The following is a 12,693-nucleotide window of genomic DNA, read 5'->3' on the forward strand; positions in this document are numbered from 1 at the left end:
GGTAATCATAGGAAGTATTCATCTTAAAAGGATTTCATAGTTTTTTCGCACTAATATATGGAAAGATACAGGTTTTACAGTAGTGTATGTTTACATTTTTACTTCAAGCATAGAAAACTTCCACAAACCTGTCAATTACCTTCTTACACTGACTGTCATCAATTATAGTCCCATATATATCTGCAAAATGTGTGCAGATATTTAGCATTTTTCTCTTAAAATAATTGAATCTGTGTGTAAAAACTGCATTACTACTGTCCATTGCCTGGACTACCAGGAGTCTGCGCAGGTCACAAGTCTTTATCATTTTATGGTATGACCTTTCAACTGCAAAACTTTAAGATATATTTCTCACTTCACAGAATAATAGAGGAGATTGAGAGCTATCTATCTATATCTATCTCTCTATCTCTCTATCTAGCTAGCTAGCTTGAGCTACAATACTTGAGCTAAATGGCCCCACCTCATTTTAAAAGTAAGATGGCTGATATTTTCAGAAAATTCAAAGCAAGTTTGGAGGAACATTTTCAAATATTTTTACATTTCCTTAAATATTTCGTTTCCAAGATTCAGTTATAAATTCTACCCAGATTTCAAAGAAGTGGAAAACGTTGAAGATTATAACAAAAAGATGGAGGAAAAGAAATATCTTTGGTATTCAAGAGTCTCATGGAATCTATTAATGCAATTAATTAATCATATTAATCAATTAGTTTGATTAGGAAGTGTAACAGCCCTCTGTATGTGTCCACTGCTTTAGAGAGGTTCCTTTTTAAAAGCTAGAAAAATATATTTGAGCAGTATCCTGGTACATTATCCCACCCCCAAAGTTATGTGGGGATAGATCTGTTCAATCGGAGAGCAGCTGAAAAAATTCTTTCAGAAGGAAATGTGACCTCTCACAAGGTGCATTTGATTTCATAAAAATCTAGGGTTTTTTTTTAAAAAACCTAGCTTGTATGATTTATTCAGTATGTTGGGGAATGAATAGCAGGGGTTGAAGAAGATTTTTAAAGTACTAGTGCAACACATTATTTCAAAATTATGGTGTCCTGGAGGGACTGACTGAGATAAGTACTCATATTGTGAAAAAAACACATTTAAATGAATTATCTCAGCGCTGAAGATATGTGCTGTAACAACACAGCCTTTTCTTTTTGAGACTATAATGTATTAAGTGAATTTCAATTTAGAATATGAAAGGTTTATTTTCTTAAAAATAAATCCTTTACTTTTGAGATTATTTTATTGATATAATTAAAATTAGACTCTTGTTCACACCATACATTCATTTTTTCAATTAAATTGCCAGGATTTTAAAGTATTCACATTAATTCAGGTCCAATTATTGTTTGCAGTGGCAAAGAAATTTTACAATACCCCATAGTGTCACTGCAGATAAGATGGTGTAATAATTTAGTTCCCTGCTTTTTGGAAGGCCATAAGACCCCTAGGAGGTTGTTTGTTGGGGGTTTTTTAAATGCCTTGTGGTCTGGAAAGCCCAATGTAAATGTCTTTCTCTCAGTGTTTAGACCATATATATTTTACATATCTTTACCCCCTGGGATGGGGACTTCAAAACTCAGGTGTTCGAAGGGCAAGAGATGGCAGAGAACATTTCTGTTGCAGAGATGATCAGCAGTGTCACAAACAGAGCCTCCAACAATCATGGGCTCAAGAGCCTTCATACTTCACACTTCATCTTCTAGAGTTCTTCACATATAAAAGAACAAAGAGTTCAAGAAAATTTGTATTGCCTTTTACAAGAACAGAGTGTATTTTCACTTTGCTGTAAATTTGACCTCTTCTTACAATACTGACTTTCACTACAGTTTTCTGCCATTGTGTTTCCCATGAAAATATCCTTCACTTCCCTTCCCTGCTCCTCTTCCAATAGGGGGACAGCACTTCAGTCTTCATGTCTATTGTAACATGAAGTATTTTAGCAAGGAGCTGGAATGCTCAGAAATGCTACAATTGAAGCTGACAATGATTTTAACACTGGGCCTGTCATGAGACGTTTCTTGCTGCACACTTTGGGGGAATTACTCAAAGAATCAGCTTGAAAGAGCAATGATGTAACCTAGGAATTAAACTAGAGGGGTTGCATTTATATCTGAGAGGAGTAGAAATGATAGATATGCTCAGTGAATTTCAAATAATCAAAGGTGTTAGCTTCTAATCTTTTTAAGATTTGCCATAGTACACTCTTAGTAAAGACAGAGTAGAAGATGCCCTGGCAAATGTTGGTTTTAGCAGCTTTGCCTTTAAGTTATTCTGAGCTTAATGTGGGGCTTTTTATCCCTTGTTTTTCATTTTCTATGTGAATAGCTGCCAAAATCCAGATGTAATCCAAGGAGACAGGAATAGAAGACTTTGTGTCAGTCCCTCCTTAGGCTTCTTCCCACCTCTGCTCACCCTGAAATTTCTCATTTTTCTGGGACACAAGAGAGGTGAACATCAACAATGTGAGCTATGATTCTATGTCTGACCTGTGCTACAGCCTTTAAGATAGTAACACCTCAAAATTATCAACTCCACTTGGTAAAATTACCCTGTTTCTGATTTTAATAATAAATTTAAAACCTGTCACATATATACTCTGGTATTTCTATTCTGCTGTTGAATGAATCTAGAGTTTCTAATAAAAAATAAATACTAATTTAATTAAAATCAAATCACAATGTGCAGGATGGAACTATGATAGGTGGTAAGGGAGCAGAAATGTTTCAACAAGAAAACTCAACTTTCATTTTTCCAACTTATAAAACCAAATTTTTTAACCTTACAGTTCTCTTTCTAATAGCTTATGTATAATATTGCATAACCAGATACATGCCAAATTGAGTTACTCCAAATCTTCACGGAAAACATAGAAATACAGAGCTTGAAGGAATCAAAAAAATACATTCTTCTGTTCTGAGACAGATTTAGATATTACTAAAATAATCTCTCACAATCAGTTCTGCCATCTGATCATTTTCACTTTAAGAGTGCCCCATAGTTGTTTTCCCTTTCTGGGCTTTAAAAATAAATAGATAATTAAAGAGAGACAGAAACCATAGAAAGAAAAGTACTCTCCAATTGTTAATAGAGAATGGAGAGAAGATAATAACAGATATTTATTGTGAATATTCTCTGCCTATTTTCCTTTCCTTAAAAAAAACAGACAGTGTGAAATCCAAATTACCTACTTAAGGAGAATCCTCTAGAGAGTCAATCAGCTATAAAAATCTTAGGAATTTGAAAGAAATACCACTAGAATAGCATAACTGACTTAGGTAGCAAACATGCAGTTTTCTTTTAAAATTTTCAATGTATAGTTATTAGTTCTTCATATCCAGAAAATAAAATATATGAGGACCCATTTTAAAAGCTTATTTATGGAAGAGAGGTGAATATTTACAGGAGTATAACTGTAGAGAAGAATAAATCAAGATTATTTAATAAATTTTGTGAAGGAAAATTTGGCTAAAAAAGGCTATACTCTTAGGAAAAAATAATCAGGATATTACTTAAAATATGGCTACTATAACAATGATGAGACAGAGGAAAAAAAGTATAAATGCAGGCCTTGCTTCAGAAGACAGTAATGTAAGTTAAACTACATCTAGTGACACTACAGAGAGGGAAGAAGAGAGGGAAGAAACCTATAAAACTGCTGAGATATAGGACTTTTAATTTTTATATATATGTAAGCATCTACATATAAACGTACTTAAAAATAAAACATACATATAACGTAAAGACTGCAAAAGAATCCATCTATTTTAAAAGAGAGGACTATGCAGCGGAATGTACTAGAATTTGCAGTTGGGGTAATTGCAAGCAAAAACCCCAATAATTTACTTTGTTAAATGCATCTTTAAAGAAACGCTGTCTGAAGTACCACTATTTTTGTCAGAGCCACTGCAAGTTGTGTAGAAAAGATGCGTACAGAGTTTCTTTGTAATGTAGAATTTTTTACTTTCACTATTTTCTCAATCATTCAGTAGAATTCTTGGTATGAAAAAGAGAAGCCCAAGGCACCATAGCCTTCATCTATCCCTGCTCTTTACCTACAAATCCCCCGCAGAGACTGACAGTAAGAGCAGCTTTCCAGCTCTTCTAGATGTCTGCTGGCAACACCACCACAACTGGCCACAGCCACAGGTGCGAGGGCAATTCCAGATCCTGGCCACATCAGAGAGGAACTGGGCTCCACAGCTGTTCCTAATATTCTCCAGTTCCCAGGTGGAAATGCATATCCCAGTTTTCCTTGCTGAAAATGAAGCATGCTTTGTATTAAAGGTCAGTGAATTAGGTTAGCACAATGAGCAAAACAGTAATAAATGCTAAGTTATGTCAGAGTTGCCCAAGTGCCTGGCTAATTACTGAACATTCTGCTCTTTTGAGCTCCCTATTTAACAAAGTTACAGAGGTTTAGTACCTCACTGCAGACAAAACTAATCACAAAAGACAATTCCATGCATGGACAACGCTGATGTTACCCTCTCTGCACAGTATTTAAACTGGAATTGCCATCTTTCTCAGCCTTCTCAAATGCAGTTTAATAAATGAACAAAAGGGTTTAGCTCCACTTTACAGGAATCGTTATTTTGTGGCTTTTGCTTCAGGGGAGATAGAGAGACGTAATCACAGAATGGCTAAACAGGTACTTCAGAACTGTGATGATGTTTAACTATTGGAGTACAAAATGATTAGGAAGGAACACCATTGCCTAAAAAGGTAAACAAGGAAGCAACGCATTTCACTTTAGCAAAACAACATTAAAGAAATAAACTGCAAATTGTTATAGTTCAGTGAGAACATCTTTTGTGACTCAGAGGTACAAAGAATATAATCTTTCCACAAACATGCTTATCAATAAACCAAAACATAAAACACTGTAGTAATCATAATGGGAAGATTAGCTGAACATAATGATGAAGATGCTACTTTTCTCTCTGCCTCCTTTTTAAAAAAAGCGTGTAAGATACCATCATCTTTGTTTCCATTATCTAGCTATATTATAAATGGAGGGAGAAACTGAAGGGCAAAGAATATATATATACACATATTCTAATCTTTAGCAGAAATTAGAATTTGGGCCAGAGGGTTAGGTTGATTCGTTAGATTCACAAAAATCTAGTATAAAATTTAGATATGTCAACACCCACAGAGAACTGAGCAACATAGTTTTGTTTCTATCCCATTTACGCCTGATCTATGAAAGGCAAGGTCTTCCATTATATACAGACTGTGTATGCATGTATTGTACGGTGTGTGCCTGTAAATGCTGGTAAATACAGTGTTCTGTTTCTTTGATGCTGAAAGAATATATGTGTACCATTAATTTCCATTTAAACAATCAGCACCACATTCAAAGCTTAGAACGGATATAATGATTTAAATTGACAACTCATGGGTAAGAATTTTAACCACAACAAAAATGGCCAGGAAAACTTGTTTAAACACAATCAGGAATCCAAATCATAAGTTAAATAATATTCCACTTATACTTTTCAACACCTTGAAGCCTCAGCAGATACATAGTCTCAAAAGATAACCTTTAAGAACTTTAGAATAATTTTTAAAAGAGGTTGAACCAGGTATCAGAACAAAGATGCCACCATACATAATGTCCTGCCAATAGTGACTTTCCCTGTGAATCAACACCATTTAAGTGTTTTGTATCTCCAACCAGCACCTCCAGCTCTCACCAGATATCTGCTAGTAGACGATACAACAGAGCAAATGGGTTGCCATCTTTACAGCTGCACTAAAGAGACTGAGTAATGTATTTAGCACCAGCTTCCACTTCTGGACGAACTTGGGGCACTCGCTCAAAGAGAGCACATGTAGGGTAATTTATTTTTGAGAAAGAAACTATCACAATCTACTACTCAAGCAGACATGGCCAAAGAGTTGACCTTGCTGCTAAAATAATGCAGCAGTGTAAATGAAAGGGATGATCTGAAGTCACTCCTAAATTCTAGACTGAGCAACTCTTTGAGTCATTGAACACCTTCACCCTCATACAGCTGTGTTGTGCATACAACAGGTAAACTCTATGCCAGTACCAAAAGAGTTCCAGTCACAGCTTAAGGCTTTTGGTTATAACATTTGGCTTACATAAGGCGGCCTTGAATTTTGATATCATTTACAGGCTAGACATATTGCACTGTTTGAACTTATTCAGTTGTAACAGGAAGGGCAGCATGATGCAATGTTGTGATGTCAGGCCCTATTAAGGCTGCTGGGAGTAGCAGCAAAAGAGTATTTGGATGCATCAGCTATGCTGAACTCCTGAAAGAGTAAAAGGCAGTTTTGCCTGCATGAACCAAGAACTGAATAGACAGCCTGGATACTAAATAATTATTCATTACCTTCAAAGTGATCCTGCCACGAGTATTTTGGGCATGACTTATTTATATTATCATTGCCTCAGATAAGCTTGGTTTTGTATTTTTGGGAATTCTGTTCCCATAGAATCAAACAAAGAAGGTTTTATGAACGTTAAATACACAAGCGAGAAAAACGTTCAATTCACTCAAACCAGCCTCTCAATAGTAACAAAATGACATCTATACGAGATTAAGCCCACAAAGTTGTGTTTCTCCCTATGGTTGCTGAAAGCTTCCTGTTCTCAAATAGTAATGAAAGGTGAGGTCTCTAGAAGTGCCTATCATTCAAAGAGACATATAAACCCATAAATATTCAGGGTACTCAAGCTACATTAAAGTGAGATAATCTGTAAAACAGTGTTTACTTTTAGTTTTCCAACATAACAATATCATATCATGACTGCTTTGTGAAGAAATTCTGCCTCTCTCACCCACAACACTTTTTCCCTTACTTGTTTTCACACTATCATTTGCTATAGGGTTTCCTGAACCTACCTTTAAGACGGAAGTCCGTCTTCTGGCTTCTGAAAATAAGGAATACCAGTTCTGGTCTTCAGTAGTTTCCAGGTTGACCAGTCAAGGTCGTTCAAACCACACCAGCATGTAAAGGGAGACACCTAAGCCTACAAAGCAGGTTTTTCAGGGTTTTGGAAGCTACCAGCAGTTTCTTTCAAGCTAATTACTGGGCAGGATGATACATGTGGAAAGTTAAGAGTTGTAGTGCTGTGCAAGTGCCAACCCTGCAAGACTGGGGTATGTAAGAAGTAAAATGTTCTAAACACTTCAGGTGCGTACAGGAACCAGTACAGTGCTCTCAGAAGGCTAGAAGCTAGCAAAGCAATTTCATACTTTTTTTTTGTCCCCTTAAGAGTCATAATCAGTGCAGGAAGTTAACAGATCAATATATAGTGAGGTTGGTGGAACCCAACCTGCATGTGATGACTGCCCAGACTGACTTAATTTTTCTTATAATTATTGGAGAAATAGATACTCACAGATATCTATCTATCTATCTACATATATATATATACATGCTATTTGTGTGGAGTTCTAAGACATGTATTTTGGTGCCTCAAGCACCAAACAATCACGTAGCTCCACTCAAATCCGTTTGACTGTGCTAAGCCCTTCCTCCACAAAACACACAGATCTCACCACCTGTACTGTTTAAGAAGCCCAGCAGAGTTCATTAAATCAGCTGTCAAACATTAATGTATTATCAACTGACTAAAGGTTAGGTAAAGGTGCTGTTTACCAGCTAAGTAGCTCAGAGAAGCTCTCCTGCTGACTACTGTTGGCAGAGATCCATGCTAACAGAGTATTGCCTGCTAAAGACTATTGTTGCCTTTTTTCTGTGGCTGCCATGAAGGCGCAGATTGCACAAGCAAAAACCAGGTGCACAAAAGAATTTCTGGAAGAAGGAAGATGGGCCATGCAAAGAGTCTGACTGAAGTGTCATATTTAAACTTTTTTCTTCCTTTAGCCTTGGCCTTTTTCTTCTCTTCTCTGTCTCCTCCAGTAAACTATGTCTTGCCTTCCAATGGGTGTCTTTTCCTTGAAACACAGGACAAAGAGTTCAGGATTCACCAATGCCAGTAAGTGCTAACGCCAGCACATAAGTACCCTCTTGCTTGGAAAACAAATCATCTCGAAGGTTTCAGTGCTACAACCAGGTGGTTTCCAAGAGGAAAGGCATCAAGCCTTTACTCTAGCAAAGCACAATCACCTGGGCTTCCAGAAAGCAGTTTTCATACTACAAATTGTCCCAGAGACCACCTGCACCTTCCCACGAGACAGCTGGCAGTGCAAAATGGTCATGGGCATCTGGATCCTGAGCATTTTGCCTTCTCACTTACTGGTGCTAATAATCTAATAACTGAGGCAAATTTAGAGATCTTGGACAGTTTCCATCTGATCCAACATTCATAGAGACCAGAGTAGAGGTCAGAAGTTCAAAACTGCATTTCCTCATATATAATCAAATTCACAATGTTTTTAAAATTATCATATTTTGTTTCAGCATGCAATCCTTGTCAGTGACAGTAGTGCTCATAATTATTCAGCTGGCTACCAGCAAGCTCCTAAGCATAATGATGTCGTTTGTACTCAAGTCAGGTGGAGAGAGATAACACGCACTCAAATAAGATGAAGTCCATCCCACTAATTTGGTACCCATAGTAAGGAAATCTAAAAGAAAGCAGTACAAGCTGTGGAATAAAAGATAAAGAACAAGTGTAATGGATCAAACAAGTGATATCAGTAAAGTAAATCATGACTCTTTAACAGTCATGATTTAACATTTGAAACTGTAAACCATGATGTTCTGCAATCCAGGCCAATTCACAGTTCTCCCCTGACAGATTACATCTAGACAAAGCTGTCCAGTTAATAGGTTTCACAACAACCAGAGCACTGCCCTATCACTTAATCTAAATACAGGGATGCAGATGGATCCTTCCCATTCTCTGATATTTATTGATTGGGATTTCTGATTCAGAATTAAACATGATGCTCCAGTAAACATCACAAGAATCACAGTTTGATTAGTAACATCATTTGCCTGATTAATCTGCAGCCTGGCATCACATTTTCTTTCTGTGATTCATAATGTATATTATAAATCATAAGATTTGCCTCTGGTTACGTTAAACAGATACTACAAATGCTGCTTCTCTGTCTTCCTTGTCAAATGGTCTTCACAAAGAGACAGAAAGCTTTAGATGAGAAATTAGAGAGGTGTCGGGTATAAAATTTCAGTGACTTCATCTCTGCAAATAGCTGAAGGGGGAAGGTTTTCACATCAGTGTTTTCTGTTCCACAGAATTCTCTGGAGTCCCATTTACTCCTGATAGTTTTGAAATGGCTCAAAACCAGTAGTTAATAGTCTTCTTCCACTCCTATTTTGAAAAGAAATTAATTTTTTGCTTTAGTGCAGAACTTTGTGTAACGCTGTGTAAATAGACCCATTAGAAAGGGTCTGAGCCAGAAACAACCTGCAAATTTTACACCACATTTGTATTTCTGCATTTGCTGAGACTTTCACCAGGGGCTACTGCAGAGTACACAGAAGAGGTCTGACAACTGGTTGGCAATGCTGTGTGTCCATCTATGAGGCAATATGGTAAAATATTCCTGGATGGGAGGGTACTGGTGACTGCTGAAGGAGGACCACAATGACACAAAACAGGGTGGAAGCAGAGACCTGAAACGCTGCTTTGCCAGACCTGTACATTTATAGAGTTTCACTAAAATTTATTAAAAACACACCAGAGACAGATATGGTATTAAAGGAGCTTATTCAATAAGCTAGTTCAACTAGACCAGGTGCTGCATCCTGCACTCTGGCCATAAAAATCCCGTGCAGCACAACAGGTTTGACAAAGAGTGGCTACAAAGTCATCCAGCAGAAAAGGGTCTGGGACTGCTGGTCGGCAGTGGCTGAACATGAGCCAAGAATGTGCCCAGGTGGCCAAGAAGGCCAATGGCATCCTGGCCTGTATCAGCAATAGTGCGGCAGCACGACCAGGGCACTGATTGTCCCTCTGCACTTGGTACTGGTGAGGCCACAGCTCAAATCTTGTGCCCTGTTCTGGGCCCCTCAGTTCAAGAAAGACACTGAGGTGCTGGAGAGTGTCCAGAGAAAGGCAGTGGAGCTAGCAAAGGGCAACAGAAGTTGATGGGGAGCTGCTGAGGGAGCTGGGGGTGTTACTTTGGAGAAAAGGAGGCTTACAAAAGAGAGCTTACAGCTCTCTACAACTACCTGAAAGGAGACCCTTCTCCCAGGTAACCAGTGACAGGACAACAGGATCCTCAGTCTGCACCAGGGGATACTCAGGTTAAACATCAGGAGGAATTTCTTCCCTGAAAGAGTCGGCAAGCAATGGAATAGGCTGCCCAGGAAGGTGATGGAGTCACCATCACTGGGGTTGTTCAAGAAGTGAGTGGGTGTGACATTTAGTGCCATGGTGTACTTGACAAGGTGGTGATCAGTCAAAGGTTGGACTCAATGATCTTGGAGGTCTTTTCTAACTAAATGATTCTATAAATCTGTGATTTATATCTTCCTTACCATTTTTCACAGACTTAATGGTATGCTCCTAAGACTGCTTTCTCTGAGTTCTAGATTACTGGTAGACAGACAGTATTGATGCTTCCTGACATGACATCTTTTGATTATACCTATTAGAAAACCTTGTTTTTAGACAAGATCAGATTTAACTTGAAAATAACATAGAAGATGAAGTAGTCAAGGTTGCAACACTCAAACTATAATTCCATATGCACCTCTGCAAAAAGCAAGTCTTCATTTATATAACATGGAAAAAAGAGAAAAAGATCAAACTATGTATATTTTTATTGCAAATAGGTCATTTAGCTGTGACTATGAGTACTACCTGATGGCTACGATATGAACAGAAGGAAAATCCAGCTGCAGAAACACATTAAATCTTATTTTTATTTCAGAGATCAGATCAAAAAATCTTATGACAACAATATCTGGTACAGTTTCAGAAGAATGTGCAAGGTTTTAGATAGACAAGTCCCATCATTTGTTGTGAAGGAAGAACCGTATATAAATTTCTATGCACCAGGCAGAAAACAGATCTCTTATGCTTCACAAATCATATCACTTACTTTTAACAGAAGTCACTGTCCCAAATACTCGTATACTCTGTAAATCTATCCCAATCAGTTAGTCACAACGCCTGACTATATGCCTTTTCAAATATGAATTTTAGCTATTCCCCTTTATGTATGAGCTATGAAAAAGTTGTCTTGAAGGTCAGTAAAGGATTAATAAAGAATAAGACAGAAAGTCTGGAAGAGCTTTTGTTCAGAGATGCATGAAGTATTTCAACCAGTTTTCTCAAAGAGTGTACCATTTTACTCAAAGGTGAATATTTTTACCATTTTAAAAGTAAGGTTTCATTAAGAATGCAAATACAGAGGTCCTTGCAGAGCAGTTCCCCCAGTCCTTCCATTAGACATACCAGAGAATGCCAAATGATCCTCTAACTGAATCAGTGGCAATTAGATTTGACATTTTACGTTTTCCTAAAGCTAAAATGCATGCAGTAAAATACTCTATGGACACAAACAAACAAGTAAATAAAACAAATATATTTTCTTCATTTATTTGTTATAGAAGGACAAACATGTAAGACCCTGGCTATGTGAGCATCTTTGGAAAATTTACTGAAAATTTTATCAGAATTTTTTATTTTTACTAATATCTAGTGTGGCAATTATTTTCAATAGGAAAACTTATTTGAAAGAGAAAAGAGTTCTAACAATATTTACCTGTTTCTTCTGTAGCAAACACCTCATCTTCATGTCTTGCCCTGAAGCACTTACTTAATGGTTCCCTCTGGCCTTGAGAGTCTTTTTTCTCACTCTCCTAAAGAGGAATATTTGTCAATCACAGCAGAAGAAAACATTTCATAGCAAACATGTAAATTCTTGTTTAGTGTCTGCATTAATTCTTGACATTTTGATTAATAACTTAAATGTGCCCGTTTTTCCTTCTCTCAGTTAACCCATATACCTCATTATTAGCCTCAGCAGGGCTGGCCTACATAAACCCTGAAAAAAACCCCTATTTTCTCCATCATTTAGCTAAAAGTTTTCCCCTAGCCCTAAGACAAGAAGCATAACCTTTCTTTCAAGAAGAAATGCAATGACTCACTCATTCCAGCCGCCTATGCAGTGTGGTTGAGACAGAACCCAATGTTTATGCCAAGATACCCTCCTTAAACATGAATAATTCATTTACATGGCAAACATCCACCTTATATCCAGTCTGAACCTCCAAAAATTGCAAGAACTGTTTATTGGAACCTTAATCAAAATTGGCTTTAACAACATTTTTGCCAATTTCTGTACCATTCTTGGATGCAGTTTAAAATTTAGTTTTCGAAAGATCCCTCGTTCATTCTAGCATGTCCTTCATCCACTTCTCTTATTTGTTCCTCTTTGGTCCATTTTTGTACTGTAAATGTTGGAGCATTGCTCTTCCTTTACAACAACCTTTATCAAACACTCCTATTTTTTCCACTCAGAGGCTCATTTTAAATGTTAGAAGAGAACAGATTTCCTCTATTCATTCACCCTTATTTACTTTGTTAAGAAGTAGAAGAAGATATTTATTTTATTGTTTAACTCTTGCTAAATAGTTCAATCCTGGAAAACACACACAAACACACACATACATATGGCTTTCTGTGAGCCATATGAAAATTACATTTTTTTTACTATTGTGAATGCAATAAAAAAATACAGAAGTACTTCCAACTCAAGCATTTTTCAA

General features: G+C 37.1%; 1 long non-coding RNA gene across 6 annotated transcripts in view; it reads right to left on the minus strand.

Annotated features, from left to right (window-relative positions):
• Positions 1 to 12,008, minus strand: part of LOC116438304 — a 40,274-nt gene extending 28,266 nt beyond the window's left edge. For 5 of the 6 annotated variants that reach the window (XR_004237667.1, XR_004237665.1, XR_004237663.1 and 2 more), the window contains exon 1: positions 11,688 to 12,008. This is a non-coding gene — a long non-coding RNA (uncharacterized LOC116438304). Of the gene's footprint in view, positions 1 to 6,881; positions 7,027 to 11,687 lie in introns of those variants that run through there. The other variant, XR_004237664.1, reaches the window with a different exon arrangement.
• Positions 12,009 to 12,693: the final 685 nt, after the last annotated feature.

The sequence above is a fragment of the Corvus moneduloides genome, chromosome Z (genome assembly GCF_009650955.1).
Source record: "Corvus moneduloides isolate bCorMon1 chromosome Z, bCorMon1.pri, whole genome shotgun sequence".
In the NCBI taxonomy this organism is placed as follows: Eukaryota; Metazoa; Chordata; class Aves; order Passeriformes; family Corvidae; genus Corvus; species Corvus moneduloides.